Below are 20,293 nucleotides of genomic sequence, written 5' to 3'. Positions count from 1 at the left end.
TGCATGAGTGGTGTGTTTCCCATGAGCACTGTGTCTGTTTATTTCTAAATATTTGTCTGTGGTATACTTAATTCTACTCTCCATAATTCAGTTGACTTTCTAGTTAGAGACAGTTAGAATGAGCCCACCTCAGCACAAGAATGCTCTTTTAAACCACTGATAGCTTTGTGAAATTAGTCTAGTCCTTATAATAGCTATGGTATATCCCAAATTACTGGGAATAGGATTCTTTTTGTGGTGGGTAGTAGAAAGACCTGAAGTGGGATCTGACAGCAAAAAATGCTCCAGTATCACTTTGATAAAAGCAAGATTTGTGAAAAAGCCAGTTTCACTAAGTCTTAACCACAGATGATGTGGCTGGGTGATGGCACCAGCTGCTCAAGGGCCTCACACAGGCCATGCAGAAATGGAGTAATTCTGTCCCAATAAATCCTTACCTCAGAGTCCTGCACAAAAGCAGTTTCCCTTGGGATTCTGCCATCTACAGCTCTTCCCCACAGCAGAAAGGCAGATTGTCAGAATTCCCCAGAGCTGATTCCTTCTATTCCTGCTGGGATTCCAGAACCCTCAAATTGTCTCCATTTACCCCCCTTTCCCTACATGTGGTTCTTTTCCCTGCCTTTCCTGCATCCTACATAGCACAGGCAAAGATGTACAGTATTTTGTTTTGGATTTTTTTTTAATATGCTGTGCCTAATGAGAGCCTATATTCCTGTGTGTATGTTACAGAGTGTTCTGTGTAATGCCAATCATTCCTTTGACTTTATTGCCATACTTGGGAAAAACTTTCTGATTAATGAGTTTTTTTACCCATGTGAGCAAAAAACGAAGAGATGCCATTTAAGCCCAGTGAGTTGTGGAGCAGGCAGAGGAATCAGTATAGGGTTGTTTATGGATTTGATGACTTTCAGCTTGTTACACAACTAAAACAGTGAATGAATATTCTTGTTTTACCTTTTAATAGAGCACTGTGCTGAACATTATTTTCATCTACTGAAAATGTTTTTTATAAAGTATGGATAAAGCATGTATTTTTAAAAAAAATCCCACTTGTGTAAGTCAGCACATTAGTGACAGTTGAAAACCCTTTATGAAACAATGTATTAACTCAGTAAAATACAAATGAAAACTGTATTAATTGCTTTATGTACCCTCCTATACTCATGTTTTATTAACTTTTTAATATTATCAAGCATCATGCTAGACTGTGATACTCCTCCAAATAAGGCACTATTTTTACTCAGTTTATGAAAATAAATGAGCATTTCAGATTAGCATTTTGATTTTGCATGAAAGCACATAATGTTTTTTCTTGTATTCCCTGATTGTTTCAAGGGCATTGTATCATACCATAAAGCCGAAGACTCTTTCATCTTTCCTCAGATAAAGTTGCTAATTACTCCTAATTTTACATGATATTTAAAGACTTTAGCATTTATTATTACCATCAGAACCAAGTCTTAACATTATTCGATTAGGAAGACACTACATAGCTTTTTTTTTAGTGTTTCTCTTACAAAGTAGAGTGATGACGTACTCCACCCCCACCTCATTCCCTTCCCTGACTAGAATTTTATCAGAGTACAAATGTTAGGAAGCTCAATGAAAATACAGTTTAATGCAGCCAGTTAAATTGCCTGAGAGGAAACAGTGCATAGAGCTTTTTTAAAGCCTTTCCCCTCAGGCCATTAACTAAGAAACTGGTCACTAACTGCTGGTAACAAACCATTTTGGAGGAATTATTGCTATTACCAGAATTCAGCAGTTTATGGCTACATTTTGTTAAAGACATTAGGAGCTGTAACATGGATGAGCCCAAAGTACTGGAAAAATCCTTCTTTTCCCTTGTGATTAACAATAGTTTTTCTTCCAGCCCAGATGTCTCGAACAGTCGTTTCATTATTTCTCACATCTCCCAAAGCTGTAAAAAAGGCTTTTCATTATGGCCAGGATTCAAATGAAAGGAGTGAAACTACAATACTGACTTCTGGGAAAGTACAGTTCTTGTAGAAGCCATGGCAAGTAGACCAGATTTTGATGATTTCCAAGAGCCACAAAGAACTGGTGGAACAACACAGAGCAGCTTTCCCTTCCCATGATCAGTCTGATGAAGGCACCACCACTGCTGAACACACCAATATGGTTTTATGTTCATTTCACATAATTTTGCAGCTTAAATTTTAGGTGTAAGAAAGGAGTTTTGATCAGTATGTTTCTAGCTCTCCTCAGTTAGTTCCATTTCCTAATTACTCCAATTCATATAATCTATAGTATTAGCAAAGATGGCTCAGCCTCATTGGTAATGGAAAGTACAGAATTCTAGGAAGTTCAGCACTTAATTAGGAAAAGTTCTGTGGAGATCCAAAAATCTTTATTTTATTATTTTTCTTTTTTTTTTTTTTTAAGGAACTTCATCTAAGAAGATATTTTGACAGCTTGGTTGTACAAATGATATTGTTGAGTTAGAATGCAGATTACAAACATATTATTTGCATGGCAAATGTGTTTTCACTCTATTCTATCCCCCTCCATCTTTTAATTTTAAAAAAATCCTAGATCAGAACATATCATTAGCTGTGCTTCTTAGTGAACCTGACTTTTCTCAAGAAATTTACATCTTTCTCTCATTTTCTGTTAAGGTTTCTTACCCTGTTTTCTCACCTAAAGAATTATAATGAGGTAGAGAGAATGAGATCTATGGGGAAAGCAGTGGACCTAGAGACTAAAGGTAAAAGGATGATTGATGGTATGAAATTACCATAAAAGTACAATCAGGATCAGATTTTAAAATGAATTTTTAAGCAGCCTAAGAGATACTCTTTGATTTGTAGTCTGGTGGAATGGATAATGTCTCATTCAGTGGATAAAGTTTCTCACTGTGTGACTTGAGCTTTTTCTGATCTTTCTGACTGGGAGTAAAATGGAACCAAAGCATAAAGTGGTTTTTAATGCTGAAAATATCAAAAGCAATATTCCTAATGTCAAAACCTAGACATAGCAGGTGAGAAAAGAAAAATAAATAGAAGATAATTATAGTGTTGATATTATTGTATAAAAGACACTATCGTCTTAGCACCCTCTTGGATTGGCAAAAATATTTTAAACATAAGTAAGTAAAGGGTCAGATCTTTATGTTGAAATGTAAAACCTCCTGATCTTTAAACACTTTAGGTATTTGTGAATTTGTTAAATCAACTTTCAATCTAAGACAAATACTACAATTTATGTCTGAGCAGTACATGACATATATTGTAATCTCTATATAACTAACAACAATTTACTGTGCAATTGGTGGCTCGGCAAAACCAGAACTTAATGGGTATTTAAGAGTGTAAAATATTCTGTAAATTTTTTAATATATAATTGCATCAAAAATTAAAATAAATTTACAAAAGTTGAAAATTGAAATTAAGACATTTTTAATTTTCTAATTTAATGCATTCTCAGGAGGCATCTTATTGGCTCTGTAGGACTGATGTTAGAAAGCATTACATCGTCGACAGGCTTTTTTTTTAAAACCAAAATTCTTATAATTAGAAATCCTTTTTATTCTCCCATCACTGTCTATTTAATTTATTTAATTTAGAGAATTTAATTCTGCTAGTAAATTTTTAAAAAAGGATCTTTTTTTTTTTTGTAAACTAATTCATTCCTTTCATGTAGAAGGAAATTCATGATTCATTTTTTTCCCACTATGTATGTAATAAAGATGCTCATATATACCATTTTTATGTATAACCTCAAAGGATTTATTTTATTACAAAGATCCTTATTATATAGCTGGATATTGTGATATTAAAATTACAGAAAATATTTTTAAATAGTTTACCATAAAAAAAAAAATCCCGAGATTTCCAACAGTTGCTTCTTATGACAGTTTTCATTTTTTTCCCTCCTCCTGACAGTTCCCATAATGACTTTAATCATATAGTCTGGAAATGGAGCAGGTTACTGAACAGCAACAAACTCACTGGTCAATGTCGGTGTCACTTTTCTGGGAGCAGGACTTTTTGAGCATCAAGGAACTAATTTTAACAGCCTGCTGGAAAAAGTGTTAAGTGCATTAACTCCCTGTCAATCACATTTTTAGCATGCTGGCCAAATTATTATTATTATTTAGCTCAAGACATTCTATTGAAACTTATTTGTATGGTATTCTTATCTGTGTACCTTATGTGACTAATGATGATTGTTTATGGAGAGCTGCCTGTCCAATTATTTTTGAAGGAACACAAGAATGCAGAATGACTGGAAGCATCAGGTTTTTGCCAGAGAATGCCTCAGGTAAGAGGAGAATGGCTAGAGGCTATAAGGAATCACAAGAGACAAGTCAGAGTCGTAAATTGGAAAACTGACATATCTCATCTAATATACTTGCTAACTAGGCCTTTAAAAACCTTGACATTTAACTAAGTTTGTGGAAAAGTTATATATTTTGTCCTTTTCTATTGGCTATAACTCATTAATATGATGAACTGAGGTGTTTATAATCATTATCAGCATTAGCTGACTAGCATATGGGATCATTTAGAGATCCAGTTAAGCACCTAACAACTGCTCAGTTGTTTGTGTAGGTTGTGCCTTTTTCAAAGTCAAGTCAGTCAAAAATGATATTGCAAGTTATTTACCCTTTTGGTACTTCAGTGTGTGAAATAGGATGAAAGAATGCTGGTATTCAGCTGAGGCATTTAAATAATGCTTTGGAAGTCCTGGCCCGCTTAGAACACACTGCAATCCTTACTGTAAAACAGAAATTTCTGATGGTTTCAAGAAAAAAAGGTAATACAAAAACAAACTTTGCAGTGAATGCTGCCTATTAACTCAAAATGATTTAAATACGTTAGGGGCTTAACTTTTTCATGGTGAAAATAAACTTTGTCTTTACCCACTGATGTTCCAAGGATAAGACATTAATGGGTAATTAAATCCATACCCTGCCCTGATTCTGATCCTTATCCTATGTAAACAGATTTTTTTATAAGGGGGGGAAAATTGAATTTCTATGTAAAAAAGTAAACCAACAAAAATTCAAGCCATGGAATTCTGTGAAATGAACAACAAAACGAACTCACTTCAGTATGAAAAGTGGAAATGATCACAAAAAAAGCAGAAGGAGGCACTGTAGCTCAATAGCTAGAAAGGACTATGTTTTAATTTCTGAAGAGCTCTCCTCTCTGAAGAATTAAATTAAAACAATATACTTTGCAGGCAAGCATTTTTATTCTTATGGATTGCCGTAATTTTTTTCAAAAAGCAGAAAAAAAATTGAAGATGGCTAGTCAATGGAGGGAGAGGGAAGCTATTAAGGATTGTTTTCCCAGGGCAGGAAGCTGAAATTCAGTAGGAAGTGGCATTTTGACAAGCACTTTGTATTTCTAACCAAAATGGAATCTTGCTCATTTAGTGCAACTGGAGAACAATTAATAGAGGACCCCCCCCCATTTTAATCTTACACATGAGAAACTGTATTGACTTTTAGAGGATTTGAGTTAAGTCTACCAGCACTAGGAATTCATTCCTTTTACTTAATGTATTTTGGAACATGAATAAATTATACAGCTACATATTACAGTAGGAGAGAAAATGACTACTACTGCTCAGGCTCTGTGACGTTTGCCATGCTATCCCCATTTTCAGCTCATAACTTTCTGAAAACTTCTGGCTGCTGGGTGAAATTTTTCATAGTTTAGGTCTTGGTTGGATAAAAATTATTTTTTGAAAGTTGGAGGGACTCGTTTCGTTATTTCTGGATATGTGTGAATAAAAACATATAGCCCATCAGGCAAGCAGTCGTGTTTCTGCTGCACTGCACTGTCATCCAAATGGAGAGTGGAAAGGGGACCATTTTTATGGGAATTTGGGGACTGCAAATGAATAATTTCATGTCTGCTCAAAGACTTGCTTGGTTTAAAAACAATGAAAATCTTAGAGGAATTTTGAGTTTCATCCACTGTGTTGCTGAATTTCCTAAGCTCTTTTTCCTCAGCACATTTTTTCAGGTGATAACTACACAAAATTGTTGAACTTAAGTGTTCTTTATCTGGTCACTTATGATCAACAATTATTTGGCAATATTTTGACTGGTCTGAGATCACTGAAGTATGTGTGCTGGGTTATATTCATGTAAGCCTTCAGATGTAGTGCAATGAAATAAGAAGGGACTGGAAAACAAGTGGAACCTTCACATTTGAAATGAAAAATTTGCAGATACAATTTCCTGTCCTACTAGGGTGCATGTGAAGAGAACAAGAGTATATCCAGTTCTATCTAAGCTTCCCTAATTCTGTCATAGATGAATGTTTAAGGGTGATGAAGAGAGAATGAGCAGCCATGGCCCCTTGTGGCATTGTGACTGTCTTTCCCAACTCCGTGCACAGGCAGAGCTGTGGGGTGGCATTGCAGAGTGGGAGAACAGAAGGACAGGGTTGGAAGCTGGATTAAGCTCTCTGCCTCCCATCCCCATTTCCCAACAATGCTTCCTTTGTGCCACTGAGCTATGTCTTCCAGTAGAAGAGTTCTGTGGAGCCTCAGAGCTGTGAATCTGCTGCAGAGAGAAGTGTAATAAAGGCACAGGCAGCAGGTTTTAGATGGAGCTAGAGTTGAGAAGAAGGATGAGAAGTGAAGGCACATAACCAAGTGAAAAACAACTGATAACCTCAAATCTCTTTTCCCATAGCAAATTTCTGAGAGCTGAGGTCCAGACAGTTCTTGATATGTAATATATAAGTACTTTATTATTATATAGCTTGACCTTACTTGAGTCAGTGAGTCCTTGTGCTCACTTTTGTTCTATGTGTCCAAAATATAAATCAGTATTTCTATTAAGCAGCTAATGCCATATATTAAAAAAATATGACATTTTTCACCTCATGTGCAGTCCTTGCCTAAGGGATATCAACATGACCCAGGGTCAATAGCACTGAGTTTGGTGGACCCTGTCCCTTAACTTACAGAACAAACTTACTGTAATCACATAACATTCAGTGTCTTAGTTTCCTCACCTGTAGGACTTGGACAAGAACTCTCATTTTGTTTTTAAATACATAAGAACACTTCAGAGAAATAGATGTTACTGTTCTAACTTCAGTCAGTTATGTCTGAATCCCAAGGAATCCCAAGTCTAGGCAACACCTTTCAGTGGATGAAAAAGGCCACCAGGCTAGACAGAACATATGAATCTGTGAACGGAGCAATTAATGTAATATACTTACTTTTCTACTTTTTTTCTTCCTTCTCCTATGTTGACACACCTGGCCCTTTTGTGCTTGAAAAATCTAGGCTTGGCTGTTTGAAGTAACCATATTGAATATATTTGTTTATAAAAAACACACATACAAATATCTCTGCAGTATCCAAGACAAGAAATACCCAACTCCCCTCATTTTCTTTTGCTCACTTCCTAGTCTCAGTGCATTCTTGGCACATGTGCAAGTCATCTGTCTGGTTTACAAGAGAGTATATCATCTGCTGAAAATAGTGTTAATAGTCTTCCTTTCTGAAAATAGCTCTGAAACCCTGACATCTCCATTAGATTCATGTCCACTATACTGAGCTGATCTTTTTCCAAAAGCCTGTAAAATTTTCCTTTCTCTTGTTCAGGTATAGCTAATAAAGAAGTGCCAAGAGTGACTTTATCTGTGTATGTAATCTTTAGTTGCATCAACGGTGTTATTCAGATAAGCCATTTTATTTTTATCAACACTTAAGTGAATCTTTAAAGGCAATTGTTTTATCTTCAGAACTTTCTATCAGTGTTTCTATCTTCATCTTTGGGATATAATTGTCCAATGTTCAGTATGCCTGGCTGTAGGAGACTGCATTTATTTTCAATATTTCATAAGAATAAATGATTTCTCAGAAAATAATTCCAAGGTGCATACATCTCTTTTCACCGGCAGGAATTGCTTCCAGCAGTATAAAGGAAAGGGTGCCATTTACTGTCTTTAAAAATTGCTTATCCATTGCAGGTTTAATTGCAACAGCCTTCTAGTAAGTGAAACTTTCTCTTACAGCTAAGCTAATACGAACTCGGATATCTTAGAACAATGTGTAGTTGATATTAAAAAGCACAGATTAATTTTAGGAAAGCAGCTGGCCACAGTTTCCTTTAAGCAATTATATTTATCATTCACTCTTTAATAATGATTGTTTTTATAAGTCTTACTTGCAGCTTAGAAATTCTCCAGCCCCTATTTCACATTTTTTCTAAAACTATCTCAAAAAGTTTAAAAAAACAAAAGAAACCATTTATTCACCTTTTCTCAGAATGATTAACACCAGCAAAGAAGTGAGATGTTTCTTAAAGCACCTGCTTTGAGCTTCTATCAGGCTTACCAATACATTGTCACCAACATCTGTTTGCTGTAAAATGCACTATTATGCCCATTTATTGATAGAGAACTGAAATAGAAGATAATTTACTCCACCTCATACTGAGGAGTTGTGATAGGACTATGAGAAAGGTTGAATTCCCCGATCTTCAAGGAAGGTCTAAACAACATACCACACAAAATTATTGACCAAAGAGAGATAAAAATGGCTATGGAATTAATAATGCTTCTACAATTATGAAGATGAAAAGAACAATCTGCCTTATTTTAATTTTACACTTCTGGTTTATGTCTTAAAATTCTGCTTCAAATTGCATGGGGTCTCTAATGGGGTTGATTTTTGGGGAGATTGCTTCTGGAATATGTAGGGACTGATGGAAGAAAAAACTTCAACTCAACAGCTTTAAGAGTGGCAAGTGCCATTGCACCTCTGCTTTTATAGCCTGTTTGCAACTATCACTAGGGATTTGTAGATCTATTGAAAAGATGGAGATGAGTAAATAATGTTTGATGACAGTGAAGCAATTTTTGTTGGGTTATTTGTGGATATAAAGAAGCTTGTCTTGTTTAGTGCCATTAGTGAATCCCTATAGGAGATTGTGACTAATTATTATAACAAACAGGTAGTCATTAAAAACCAAACAAAATAATCAAGCTAAGTCTACAGAAGCATAGCCTGACTACAAAGTAATAATTTTAAGGAATTAAAGTGTTGCCATAATTATTACAGCTTACAATAATATTTACATGTTTGTACATTTCTTTTATTAGTTCACTGGCATGTTTGTCCTTGCAGGCAAATTTTACAAAACATGGTTTTGACTCAAGTCTTCAAATTATAATCCAGGTTTCCCTATTGACCATTAAACTGCTGATGCATTGCCTGTGGTAAGCATAAACACACTTGGTGCAAAATAACCACCTCTTTTTGTTGGTGAAAGATATCTGTCAGATCAAGGGGATGTCACTATTACTGTCTCAGTGGAGGGCAGAATGTTTGAGTCAGTATTTTGCCACGACTTTTGGGCTGAATTCTCTTGTACCTTGTATTCTATCATATCTCTACTGAGAGGTAGAGAGTACTGTAACACACCTGTGATGAGAACCAACCCATCAACTCTTGGTGGTCTGGATTTTATGTTGTGTGATTTCTGTATCATCCAAGATGTCTGAAATGTAAGACAGGGTCACTTGGAGTAGATCTTTGGGCTGGTTCTTAGAAAGATGCAAACAACTTTCACTCAAAACATTTTTGGTGCCTGTACTCATGTTTTTTTTCTGACTTCTCACTGTGAAAAGTGTTTTTGAGGGTAGTGGAGAAAAGCCACTGGCAGCAAGAGATTCTTTCATCATGTTGGGCTTTTTACTCCCTGACAAGGTTGACAGTCAGCAACTGAATACGCAATGGCTATAAATCTTGCAAAATGATTAGCCAAAGGCTATCATAATTCATACACTCCTAAAGATTGAGAAGTGTTCTACCTAGCTGGGGTGCCTTTCCACATTTAATTCACGTTACTCTTTGAGTTAGCCTAATTGAAACAGAGCAGCCACTTTGCAAATGAAAAAACCAACCCCCCCACCCTAATATGTGTCTTTCTAAAAAAATCTTCATAGGCCTATAACTACTGAAACCTTGACTTTGAAGATCACAGGGATCAGAATATAAAAATATATCACCCTTATAATAGATGTTAAGAAAAACATAGAGAAAAAGTGAACTGCAACTCCCATGTTCCCTACTGCATCTGCTCAATCCAAATAACTTGTTTTCTTATCTTTGTAGACCTGCAAAATTATTAAAAAGCTGCAGCAGGTTTCTTTTTTTTTCCCACTAAAATGGAGCAGTTAACAACAGGTAACTAAAATCAAATTCCCTTGTCATACTCTTTGCTGTTAAAAAGAGAGACAATAAATAACTTCTGAAAGCCATGTATACTGCCATGCAGCTTTGGTATGTAACTGTTTGCTTTTTCTATCTGATTTATGAGGTACTTCTAGATTTTACTGGTGCTCAGTGCCAGAAGACTGTGCACACTGAGAATTTCTGTGCAGAATCAACTCAATGTTTGAGCATTACACAGTAACAGAGTCCAGTTAACGCACCTGGTTTGTACATCCAAAAGCCATAACACCAACCAAGTGTAGACTTAGACTCTTCAAAGTGAATTTTTATCTCTCTTGCACTGGAGTAAAGCAAGCATTTCTCTGAATTAGTGTGGGAGACTTCCCCCACGGGTTTTTTTCTATATGTGAGGTAATTTGGGGAAAGAAAGGGAAGAGAACTGGGACTTCAGTTTGGCTAAACTGCAGCTTTGCTGGTGAATAGTTCTACTGACAACCAATGTGTTCACTGGAATTCTGGCAAATCTGACGGCTCTTTGGAGGTGCACATAGAGCTTCCCCCCTCAAATGGAATATAGAAACTTGTGATGAGGTAATATTTAAGAAATTGAATGAAAATGAAAAATGAAAACTCACAAAATGCGTTTAAATTATATGATCTGAAGATTATTTTGCCTAAGTTACATGTCACCCTCCCACCGATTTTCATCTAATGTATCTTGGGGAAAGGCAAGGAGGAAGGAGCCATCATCCTGGCCGAGTGGGAGCTCTGATAGTCCCAGGGTAATTCAGCCCAGTGCCCCAGGCTGACCTGAGATCACAAACATAATTTCAAATCCTCAGGCACAGGCAGGTGAGTGTCACTAGGTCAGATTCAGTTCAGGAGTCATTTTACTGCCATCAGTGAACAGACAGGAGTTGGGAATGTTGATGCTTAATTGTAGTTTACACTTAATTGCAATTAGCATTTTTCACATGAATGTGTAACATTTTACTGTGAGGAGGTTGTTTTGTAATCCCATTTTTATTTTATACTTATCCCTATATGCTATTTAGTTCTTTTTAATAATGTTAATATTTTTAACAGCTTTAAATACAACAGAACATCTCCCTTTTGATTTATAAAATATGCTTATGAGATTAAAATCATGTATGGTATTAAAATACATCAGACCAGTGGAGCCCTGGCAATTAAAAGACTGCTCCAAAACTGCAGGTTTTGGTCTCAACAAAGTCTCTTCTAAAAATCAGCCCTCAAAGCTTCTAGGGGAACAACCTGGGGCTTTTTCAGTCACCAGGGAGCTGAACTCTGAGCTCTCACTGCTCAGCACAATTCATAGCAGCCTAAATATCTTTATAATTCAAGAATTTCATCTCACCTGAACTGTCAAAGTAGAATACAAATAGAGAAGTGACCTTTAATCAGTAACTCGAACCATAAAACTCCTGTGTTTGGCAACAATCTGGAAACCACTGCAAGCTTCCCTGTGAGCAATCCGACCACAGCAAGCAGGCATGCACATCCTGTGTGACATGAAGAGACATCAGATTTAGCTCGGCTTGAATGCAAAACAATGTGGAGATGAATCTCCAAAAGGAAAATTTATATTACTCTTTGCCAAATGAATGAAGGAAGAAAGCACTCTTGGCTCCAAATATTACTATTAATCCATTAAAAAATAGGGAAATTAATATTTTGCATAGATTTCAAACAAAAATATGTATTTTCCATCAGGTGTATTTTACCAGATATCATTTCCTCATAATGAAAAGCAAAACTCTAGCAACCATTAGTCTCCCTAAAATGCACTTAACAGCAATAGCTGCAACATGGGTTTTATTGATTTTCATTTAAATGAAAGATTTTTATTTAAATAAAAATTTTGATAAAGAAGAAAGGAAATTCTTTTAGTGAAAAGACTGAAAAAGATCCTATTTGACTAATGCCACAATACCTAATTCAAAATTATAACAACAAGAGAAAATTTTGTATTTATTCTTTAGACACAGTTCTCACAAACCACATGTACACAAAATAATCCCTTGTTGGTGCTGCTTAAAGATAGCCCTGAAAAATCTCTGTATGATGGACCAAAGTATGCAAGCAGTGTCTGATAGCTTTATTATGTACATAAAGAAAAAACTACAGAAGGATGTGCAGTGTAGTATGACTGGGAGAAAAGAGATTTTTAGATTTCTCCACATTTTCTCTGTGAGGCTGTGCGGGGCACTCATATTAATTTAATTTTGCGACTATGTCTCCTCAGTAAATATTCAGTCCTGCCATAACAGATGATTTGGGATTGCGTTGGCAGAAGGAGCTCCAGCTTTCATTTCTTTTACATTCTGCTGTTGGTCATTTCAGGCAGCATTCAAGGAATGTGCATATGAAAAGAAAAGGCACTTCAAGCTTCTCGCTGCTGTAAGAGGGGGCTTTCATTTACATCTCTGGAATGAAGAAGTAGTTGCAGAAGAGTCAGATGAGGCCCATGAGGCCTCAAGCTCCACAGCAGCACCGAGTTATTCATCAGTGCAGAACACGGTTCTGTGTGCTCAGAGGGCCTCGGAGGGGCCACACTGCAGACCGGGGGAAAGGGACTCACATCCTGACTGGAAGGGTACAAGAAATAAAAAGAGCTGATCTCCATCTCGGTTTGAATGTTTCTAAATGGGCACGATGTTCAGCGAGCATCTTTTGAGCAGTGGATACTTTTGTTGGAGAAATGAAGCCCGTGTGCTGCAAGAACAATTGCTGGTGCTGCCTCCACCTGTGGACAAGCAGCCCCTGCCTGCTGCCTCCAATGCCAGGAGTGCTCCTGGACACAAGTGCTGCCCACAAGACCCAGAGTCACCAAGATATACTGGCGAAAGATTGCACAGCTTGAGCACAGGTTAATATCACCATTTGGTGAATGAGAAGACACTTAAATATTTACCCCAGAGAAAATTTTGTCATCTCTGGATTTCTCCCTCAAAGCAGTGTTTCCGAATTTCCTCTAATTTCCCATGAACCTCAGGGAGAAAATATTTTGAACCGTTCAACCTACTGTAATAATACATAGCAATACATGAAGCTGTCTACATAAATAAAATGTGACATGCAAATAATAAACATTAGCTTTTTTTTAGGTATCCACATTTTAAAGGTAATTACTGGAATAGTGAATATACTGACATCCAGAAGGGCTGTGCAAGGTAATTCTGAGAAAAGGGAGGTAGAGATTTATCTGAGTTAACATCCAAAATAAAACCTCATTAGAGCTGTTCTCCTGCTACTGGAAGAAGCAGCAAAGTAGTACTCATCATTACATTATGACATTTCTTTTAATGTTAGGTAAATGGAGGAGACTCCAAAGTTTCTCCATGGATTTTCCTCTGCCAATACACAAACACACACACATGTACTACTCATAAAAATCAATACTAAAAATAGAGGAACCAATCATAAAACACCCCTACAAAAACTATGGATTCCTGTTCCACATTTTATTGCATGGTAAACTGCTGCTACATTTTCTCAGCAGGAATCATCAATATAGACCCAAGAGACCAAATGACATCTTTGTGAGTGGCTATTTATCTCTATCTCACTTATGTCAGGAAAATTTGTATTAAAAGCATAACAAATGATTCTTGAATTTGTAATATCTAATTCATGTGATATAACTAACTGCTCAGTGATATATTAACGTCAATCTCAGTTAAACTGGCCCAATTTTGTTTCAGTTGCTACCAGAAATGAATGTCACCCTTACAAAGTGTATTCATTTTGAATGCATTGAATTTAATGCAGAGCAGTGTTACCTTCCAAAACCAATTTACAGGGGTTTTACTATAGATATGTGTTAACATGTTAACCTGTACAAGCCCTTTAGCTAATGAGGAATTAAAGCATGAAGATGAACAAAACCAGACTGTAAAAGCTTTTCTCTTCAGCTGTACCAGAATAAGAACAGAGGATGAAGCTGTGAACCTTTTTGTAAGGGGAGGGCAGTTGCCAAGACAGTGCAGTAAAACAGAGGAAAAGGAGGAAACTTGGGAAAGGAAGGAGATGGCCATGTTGCTGCTGGCCCTTCCTTGCCATTCTGGTTCACGTGTGTTTACAGAGCTATGTCTAAAAATGAATAAAGAATAAAAACTTGGAAGAGTAAAGTCATTTTCTGAGGGAAAGGCAAGGGAAACGCATCCTCTGAGGGAGGTGCAAGGGAAATATATGTAGGCAAGGAATGAGGAACGCCTGCAGAGAAGAAAGTGGGAGCCATGAAGTAGAACTCAAAGGCTTGAAAAGAGACTGTAAGACACGTAGCATGAAAGAAGGGAAAAAGGAATCTTACAGGAACAGGTCAGGACAAAGACTAAGAGGGAAGAACATGGTTTAGAATAAGGAGAAATAAAGCATAGCCAAGGCCATTTTGGTCTTAAGAAATTGAGAATGAAAATAGATGACAAGGAGGATAAGCAAAATTTACAAAAATATTAACATTCAACAGTTCTAAATAAAAGAATTTCCCAGTCATGAAGTTATGAAATCACAGGTATAAATGAAGCAAAAGGTTATGTCTTTTATGAGGCTGAGAAGCTGCAAGCCAATTTCTCTAAGATTTTGGATTTGCTTTGGTTTGCAGACAGATGGAAACTACTAAACTGCAGTCTTAATTTTGAAAAAAGGACTGAGATGTTTTCAAGCTTTTAGGCAAATTGAAATAATAATACTGGGATATATGAGTTGTCCTTGCATATCTGGGGCAGATAGATACTTAGATATTTCCAAGCCTCCTTTAATGCTTCAAATACACTCATGACATTTCATAACTGAGCCTTTAGCTGAAAGATCAAGTTAAAACACACATATCCAAGAGAGCGGGCCTCAGTGATGGGTTTAGGACTGGGTAAACCAAGGACTGTTAAGAGCTGTCAAGTTTTTCTGGAGTCCATAAAGAAAAGTTCAGTAATTCTTTAACATCAAAATCATCTCCATCCCTTCCAAAAAACAAAAGACATTTCCCAACTGTGTTACAATATTCTGTGATTCAGAGGGATTGTTGATAACTAGGAGGCTCACTGTAACTTTCAGGATAAAAGGAACTGGCCACTTTTGAAAATGGTCTGTCATTGTTTCACTCTATGAAAGACCAATTGGTTTCAGGTAGAACACCAAGATATGAATATAAAGTTAAATCTCTGTCTTAAAATTAATATGCCCAGAAGCAACAAATGTTCTCTGCCCTCTGCAGCCTTAGTTTCCCTGCAGTCACCATCTCTTTTGTCTCTTGAAATGACCTCCATGGCTTTTTTGTACAACTCATTTAAATGGCTGCTGGTCCAATGTGTGCCCTTCCTCAATATTTTTATTTGTGAGGGATCATTTACTGAACAGAGTTTCTGAGGTTGTTGATCAGAGTGTGAAAATGTTTATGATCATTGAGGGCATACAAGTGAAAAGCATTGCCACCATTTATTTGGCGACTTCTAGAATCAGATCAAGCACATTTTCCTCTATGAACACGATGCAGCAACGAACATTTCCCCTGCCCCACCACCTGCAGAGAAGCTAATTTTGTTTTTCATCTTATATTACATTTCAGGGAGCATATAGTGACTAAATTTCTTTCATAGCTCGTGCTAATTGTTTATCTTATGAAGGTTTACAGAGAGGAAGAAACAAGCAACTCTGTGGCTGCTCCAGCAAAAGCGTCAGAGTAAGCAAAGAAACCTTGACTGTCCCCCAGTCAAACTTACATTTTTTGCAGACTTGTCCCCTCAGACCATAGGTTTGCCACTAAACTTTGCACACCATTCTTGGACGTTTCCATTCTTGGCTCACATTCATGCAGCAGAATTATTTAGACGAGCTCCAATTTCCCCAGTTTGGAATGGGAGGGAAAATGTATGGCGCTGCCAGGCAGAAGATTATATCTTCGTTTTGGTGGAGGTTTCAGGCTCTTCAGAGAGCCTCTGGTTGTGGCTGTCACTCTCTGCCACACTCAGAGGCTTTTTTTATTGTCCCTGTCAGTTAGCAGCCCAAGGTTACTGCCAGCTCTCTGTCAGTGCTTTGATTTTTGTCAGCTATGGCCAGGTCCTTTTAGTTATCTGCTATCTTTTCAGCTTTGTTCAGCCTGAGCTCTACTTGTCTACTAATTAGCTCTTTGGAGATTTCCCTTTTAAAACTCACTATCACAGAGGACAGGAACCGTTCAAAAGTTTTGTGCTTCATAGAAATTCCATATTCATCCACATCCCATACAGCCATCTTTTTAAAATTAAAAGTGGCAGGTCAGGCCAATTTAAGGTATATAAGCAGCACAGCCTGTAAAAAGACACCTTTAGGTTCTTGATCAGGTATGTAGATGAATGACAGAAAAAGAAAAAAATGGTTTCCACTGAAAGGACCAAGGTGTACAAATAAAAAAGAAACTATCATTCTGTGTAACATATTCTCATTTTCTTTATCTTCTGGTGTGCAAATATTGTGCTAGCTGAATATAAAAGTAGCACAACTTTAGGGTACAAAAAAAAAAAACACACTGTAACAACATCAAGAGTGGTCTTACATCAAGGAGGGCCCTGAGGATGTCTTTGTTGTCAACTTCAGAAGAAAAGAGAGGAACAGAAGAGGAAACTGGCAGAAGGAATAGATGCCAAAGAGAACTCAAAGGATTAGGTCCGGGTGAGGTGATCGGTATTCGAAAACAGTCTGCCTTCTGGCTCTGATCTAAGGGAATAGGCTGGCAGCAAAGCCAGAGGGCATAACAGCACAAACACACCTTCAGCACACTGCTGGAGGCTTGCCTCAGTGCCTTAAAAATTGTGGTAGCAATTAGAAATAAATGTATATAGGAGCAATAGGCGAAAGTGCTCTATTTATGAATAAAAGTCCTCTTTTTACATAATACTCAGTCTGCTTGTATCTTCTTTTCCTTCTTTTCTGACACTTGGTACGTTTTTCTCTGGTATCTCATCGATGCTGTAAGTTGCGCCTACATTGCACTTACATAGTGTTAATGCCTGGAAGATGAAAGTAAAAACCTTTGAATATATTAATGCTATAACACAGATGTCTTACTTTTTATACTCCTTTTTTAGAAATATGGTGTGGTTAATAATGATGCAGATTGTGCTGGATGGATGAGCAGATGAAACAGGGGAATACAGATTAAATAAAAATTTCTTCAAAGCTTACGTTTGCTTCATAATTTAACTTCTGTACTTGTCATGATAGTAGTAGCTAGGTGCAACTATGCATAATCACATTGTTCTAAAATATCCTGGTGAAACAGAGCAGACCTAATCTAAACAGCACTGCCACACTTGTTCAGATAACTGGGGGAAAAAGTGTAATTAGGAGATGTCATCCTGGCTCCATGGATGATGATAATTACAAATCTACAGTTACAATAAAATATACACAAAAATTTACCGTGGAGAACCAAACATTTCTTACAGAAGGCAAGGCTGCAAAGAGATGGTGGAATAATCTGTCCAGACCTCCTTTTTAGATACAACACCTCATGCACTTTGGGCCTGATTTCTCTTTTTTTAAATTGCTCTGATATTTGTCTTATGCATTGGACACCTGAAAGAAACACAGGTTTGGCAGCTTTTGCTTTGGTAATGGGAAAAATCCCTTCTCAGGACACTGCTAAGTTGGGTGATGTCTGGCCAGCATGTGCTGACTCCAGAGCACTCACAATTCTGTTTTTGTTTTTCAGAGATCAGGTTTTCAATGGCCTGGGTATTAGGAGGAGTTACCAGGATAATTCTTATTCTTTGAACTCACTGTGTACATGGGGTCCTTTGCTCCTGATGTTTGGCCAGACTGACAGAACAATAAATATTTAGTTATTTCTTGTCCTCATCTTTGGATGTTTCCATCTGCTTTCAAAACTGGCTGTTGATAGATCTGGAGACTTTACACATCTTTTGTATTTCTTGCAGGTTGAACATTTTGGACATATTTTACTACAATATTGTAACTCTGCTGTTTTCAAGGTTCAACTATAATCTTTACCTTGTTCAATTAATCTAAATTGGGGCATAAAGGTAACATAGATATTTTAGCCACATGAATTGAAAACATTTTGATGTCACCTCCTACTGCTTTTAAGAAAAGTTCTGGTTAATCACACATTTTGACACTGAACTGCAATTATCAAATGGAAAAATTGAACTGACCAAATTTTGTATTATAAAAGTCAATTCATTACTTTCATAATTTGCATGCTGTTGATAGCAGCAGTTTTTATATGAAAGCTACCTGGTGTCCTTTTTGGAGGAACCATTGTTCCAGACACTTTCTCATTGACATCATGTCTTTTGTCTGTCCCTACCTTCTGAATCCTGCATGGAACAGACAGTCATCATCTGACACACAGCATGCACCCAGATGAAATAGTTGTGTCCACATTGCATCTTTGTTCCACTGACACCTTAAATGGTTAGGAACAATTTAGTTCAGAAAACTTAGAGATATTAAAATCTCTCAGCCTGCCCTTCCTCAGTAGGAGGAAGGCATATTTCAGGTATAGGTGGCTGTCACGTCCCTTTAGCCTTTCCAGGTTTAGGGAACCCTCAAGACAGAAAGCAAGTGACCCCTGTATAACATTGCTGGCAGTCATTGCTCCTCTTGTTTTTCCCTTACTTTAGTTCTGCTTCCTTTGCTTGATCATGGAAGCAAAAGGATGTTGTAGACATGACATACCTTGAGTTTCTGCTAACTTCAAATTTCTAGACCTGAGCATGCTGATCACCACGAGATTTATCTCAAGGAGCCTTCTTAGCACATTTGGCTGGCAGCATTAATATTCTTCCACAGAAAATTTAATCCACATTGTCTCTCAGCCTTCCATTTGCAGTGTGGTGATTAAGGTAAGCAGTTGCTGCCTTAATACAACATTTCCTGGTTGTGAGACAGTCTGTGCTGTTCCAGTCAATTCAGATATGATTTCCTCAATTGCAGGCATCTGTTACTCAGCTTATCTCAGTACCATCCTATTTAAATGAATTTCTCTACACAAATGGATTTTGTCATTTTTTCACCAGATACTACTTATTATTATGCTGCTAATCAAGGGCTGTGTCTCTTCACTGAGTTTTTCCACTTGCTTATACTGATAAAATGCAATCATCAGGTGAATCATTTTATTTGGTTAGTCTTATTTAGTTCTACTACAATCATTTTATTTAGTTCCAATACAATAATTTTATTCAGTTCAGTACAACTGATGGACATTACAGTCCTTGAAGTACCTCTCAGTAATCTCTCAGTTTGTTCCAAGTATTTAACTTTGACCAATTGTATTTCTTCTTTTGTGTTTGTTTTATGGATTTTTTTTGTCATATGTAATAAAAGAGGAAATGTCATATTATAACAATTGAGGTAATGCATACCCTGCACTTGAATAGTGATTCAGCTGGTCAAAACCAGGGTGAGGATTCATTGCCAGTGCATTTGTAGCATGTTTGGGAATCTTCTGAGAAATGCCTCATTTGCTGGGCACTGGTGGATTGGCTGTACTGGGCAGCAAGAGAAAGAAGTGGGCACCCCAAGAGAAACAATCACTAGAAACACATTATCGTCAACTTTAAAAGAATCAGTTCATGTTCAAATGTGTTCCTAGGAAAGGAGAACACCAATAGTAGGGAGACCTGGCCTAAATGATTTAAAAAGGTGTGACAGTGTTCACAGGGGTTTTCAGGTTTAGGGAAGAGATGTAGAATTTGACTCCATATTTCAGAAGGTTTGATTTATTATTTTATGATATATATATATTACATCATAACTATAGTAAAAAGAATAGAAGGAAAAGTTCCATCTTAGAAGGCTAGCTAAGCTAAGAATGGAATAGAAAAGAATGCTAAAAAAGGCAGCTGGCTCAAAAAGAGAGAGACAGCCAGCTGTGCCGTGACTGGTCACTAAATCCAAACATCCACACGAGACCAATCACGGATCTACCTTTTGCATTCCACAGCAGCAGATAACCATTGTTGACATTTAGTTCCTGGAGCCTCTCAGCTTCTCAGGAAGAAAAGAATCCTAAGAAAGGATTTTCATAAAAAAGATGTCTGCAACAAAAACGTACTTCTCTCCTCCAAAAAACAGAAGTCACTTACTATGATCT

This window comes from Zonotrichia albicollis, chromosome 5, assembly GCF_047830755.1.
Source record: "Zonotrichia albicollis isolate bZonAlb1 chromosome 5, bZonAlb1.hap1, whole genome shotgun sequence".
Classification (NCBI taxonomy): domain Eukaryota; kingdom Metazoa; phylum Chordata; class Aves; order Passeriformes; family Passerellidae; genus Zonotrichia; species Zonotrichia albicollis.
The sequence above is the reverse complement of the archived record's forward strand: the minus strand, read 5'-3'. Positions refer to the sequence as shown.